At 32.6% G+C, this 3909-nt stretch overlaps 1 pseudogene; it reads left to right on the top strand.

The window, feature by feature from the left end:
- The first annotated feature begins 334 nt into the window (after positions 1–334).
- On the top strand, positions 335–1183 carry LOC149194755 (monooxygenase 2-like; annotated as a pseudogene).
- Positions 1184–3909: the final 2726 nt, after the last annotated feature.

The raw sequence follows: 3909 nt of genomic DNA, 5'->3' as shown, positions 1-3909 counted from the left end.
CTATAGAAACATAAATGAGCGCTAAGTACTTGTGACAGGACATTCGTGCATCTGAAGGCATGCTACATATGCATGAAAGACATACATATCCATGCATATTCCGGCAACTCGATCACCCTACCTCCGGCAAGCTCCAGTATTCAATGTATCTGTGACCACTCTTAGACCTGTCCCGTCTCCTCCTACAACCTCTATTGGCTTCCTCGTCTACCACTGTTTTCCAAATTCCGTTTTATTTTGAATTTAGTAAAGGCGCTAAAGGAATTCAAATTTGAATTTTGAATTTGTAATAGGAACTACCATTGGCTTAGAAGCAGCTAAGCCCACCGGACGTGTTTCCATTAGAGGGATGGCAATGTTTCCTGAGGGCCATCATGTAGTAGAGAAAAAATTTGTACAAATAGTGGGTAAAGGAGTGAGGGTAGAATTTGTTCCCTGCACAGATAAACAAGTCTATTGGTTTATAACCAGGGAATTGCAACCCCAAGGTAACTTCTTAAATATGATATCCACCTCTTTATCAATTCAGTTTTGTATATTATCTAAGTGCTTCGCTTTTATTTATGTTATAATTAGCACCATAAATAATTCTACAGATGCCAAGGTATCCCGCGATCCTGAGACTCTGAGATGCACAGCGTTAAAGGCGGTGAGAGATTTTCCTGAACCCATTGGAGAGTTAATAAAGGGCAGCTCCGCAGATACAATGAGTATAGCGGATCTAAAGTTGAGGTGGGTGTGGACGTGGGAGTGGGACAGGAAAGAAAAGGGCAAGGGGAACGTCACAGTTGTTGGAGATGCGTTGCACCCAATGACACCTGATCTGGGTCAAGGCACTTGCTTGGCAATTGAGGACGCTGTCGTTTTGGGTAGATGCCTCTCCGTCTTAAATTTAAATCTAGGAAATAAGTGGGGAATAGAAGAATAAAGAATGGTAGAGGAATGTCTTAGAGAGTACGGGGCAGCGAGGAAATGGAGAGTGTTGGGCATCACTGGAGGATCATTTTTGGCAGGCATTGTGATGGATGGCTACTCCCCTTTTCTTCGATTTCTTCGCGAGTGGTTTTGGCTGCCTGTGATGTCCATGTCTTATCTCCGCTTCTTTGCAGCCACTGACTCTCGGACTCTGTTCCCTCTGATCAACCCTAACCCATTTCATAAATATAATTTCGATTTCAAATGAACCGTCTTATTTCATCCAGACGAGGGCAGCTGATAGGTTATTCCATATGAAGTTTTGCTATCATCTCAATAGGAATCAAAGAAAATCAATATTTCTTTCGTCATTTATTCTACTGTTTTAGTGAAATATGTGGTTTTATTTCTTGTGTAAGATGGTATATATAGAAATCTGTAATTTATTTGGGGAATCAAAGTACATGAATCGTTCTTTTCGTCATTTATTCTACTGTTTTAGTGGAATATGTGGTTTTATTTGTGGTGTAAAATGGTATTTATAGAAATCTGTAATTTATTTGGGGAATCAAAGGCTATAATTTATTTGGGGAATCAAAGGACATGAATAGTTCTTTTTGTCATTTATTCTACTATTTTAGTGGACTATGTGGTTTTATTTGTAGTGTATATAGAAATGTGTAATTTATTTGGGGAATAAAAAAACATGAATAGTAATTTTTGTCATTTATTCCACTATTTTAGTGGAATATGTGGTTTTATTTGTTGTGTAAAATGGTATATATTCAAATCTGTAATTTATTGGGTATTTAATTTAGAATATGAACCAAAGGGAATGTATTGGTTTTGATTTTTTTTCTAAATTGTTTCAGCTCAATATCTTGTTTATTTGTAAGTGCAAAAGGATATATTTTTATTTTATTTTATTTTTTAATATTGTTGGGACTGGAATATGTGGTTTACTTGTCAGGGCTATATGAATCCAAGGGGATGTGTTGGTTATTTTTATTATATTGTTTTGGTTGAATATGTGGCTTATTTGTTAATGAAAAAGGTATATAAGGTTCTTAGAAATGTGTAATTTTTCTTATATCTTTTTTTCTAAATAAAAATAAAATATTTATTAATTAGAAAATGTGTCGGATTTTTTTTATTATATTGTTTTGGTTGAATATGTGGCTTATTTGTTAGTGCAAAAAGGTATTTAGAAATGTATAATTTTTATTGTATGTTTTTTTTAAAATAAAAATAGAATATTTATTAATTAGAAAATAATATTGATTACTATTTAAAAAAGTATTTATTTGGTTTATTGTTATGTCAAGAGGGAATCATTTTTTTAGAGATAATTATTTTTAGAGTGAAAGTAGATTTGATCTTCGATGGATCTAGGTTGGCAAAATATATATGTATTTGACATTGAAACATTTTATTTATAATTCACATTTTCCACATTAAAATGTTAAAATATGCCCCATCATAAAGAATTGAAATATTTTATTTATAAGGGCTTTAAGGGAAGTGAAAATATAAGAAATTAATCACTTGCGAGGAAGATATGTAATTATTTTATGTTGGAAAAATATTTCAATGTAGGACTTAAACAAGATGTTTGAATATCCATGATATTTAGATATCTACTTTATAGACACCCACACAAAAAAACATAAATATATACATGTTCACTATAAATAAAATATCTCAGTTATTACCTTAAATGAAATCATTTTTAATGGCAATACCAGCCCTTAGCATGGTTGGAATTTTTCAAATGGAGTTTCAAGCTCATGAAATTTATACCACGAAGTGCCTTAACCTAACACCCTATCAATATTAACATAACACCTTATCAAAATTTTCTCTATGCTCCATCGGAGTCGTTCATTCAATTCTTAATGAGTTAGATATATGGAATTTAAAAAATATCAATAAAATAAAATCAATGTGGATGAGAAACAAAATATTTTAGTATGTATGATGACTAAAATATTTCAATATCATATATTATAGAGTAAGAGACATTTTAATGTGGACAATGTGAATCGTAAATAGAATATTTCAATGATTATATGGAGGGTAAAATATTTCAATGTCAATAATTATGTATGTGTTGTGTAAACCAATCAAAAATATAATATTGTAATGTCCATCTATAAAATATATCAATATCAACTACAAATATATTATATAAAGCAATTGAAAATAAAAATAAAAATTCATATGGGCAAAACATTGAGGTAGATGATACATTTCAAGTCAATGAGGTTCTTCTAATGATTTCATTTACTCATGAAATACAAGAAGGTTAACATGGACAAGTTGGCATACATGCTTTCAAGCCCACCAGCATATAAAATTATATCTTTGGAAACTCTTTTGACATGGATCCCTTCACCCATGATGGATAGAGAAAGGCACACACAAAAGATGAGAAGGAGATGCTTCAACATCTATAGGGAAGGACTCTTTAGATGATGGTGGAAACACATTTGACTATCATCTCCCTAACGGGTTACTTTATAACATAGATAAGTTTTGTGCTCCTAAAGGTAAGCCATTGTAGCTTATTCAGAGAGGCTCATTCCTCCAATATTATAGGGCATTAAGGTATTGGGAAACAATTGACAACTTATGGAGTTATGTGTACTGACCCAAAATGCAAGAAGATGCCACAAGATTAATTAGAGTATGAAAATCCTATTTTATTGGCAAGCCGAGTAGTAAGAAATAGGGTCTTCACCATCCCTTACCTACACCCATTCTTCTTTGGGAAAACATTTGCATTGACTTTGTGGGATGTTTTCCAACAACCAAAATAGTAAATGACTACTTCTTTGTGGTAGTTGATAGGTTCAAAGTGATGTGCATTCTCATGCTTTATAAAAGACCATTAGACAATAAGATGTAGAAAGATTGTTATTTGAATGAGTATTAGTGCACTTGGGGATACCAATAAGCATCATTTCGGACAATGACACTAGATTTATTAGTGCA

This window comes from Pinus tabuliformis, chromosome 2_2 (genome assembly GCF_031772625.1).
Source record: "Pinus tabuliformis cultivar Carrire ecotype Pingquan chromosome 2_2, CPIR1, whole genome shotgun sequence".
Classification (NCBI taxonomy): Eukaryota; Viridiplantae; Streptophyta; class Pinopsida; order Pinales; family Pinaceae; genus Pinus; species Pinus tabuliformis.
Note: the sequence above shows the minus strand (reverse complement) of the source record. Positions and strands in the feature narration are given on the sequence as shown.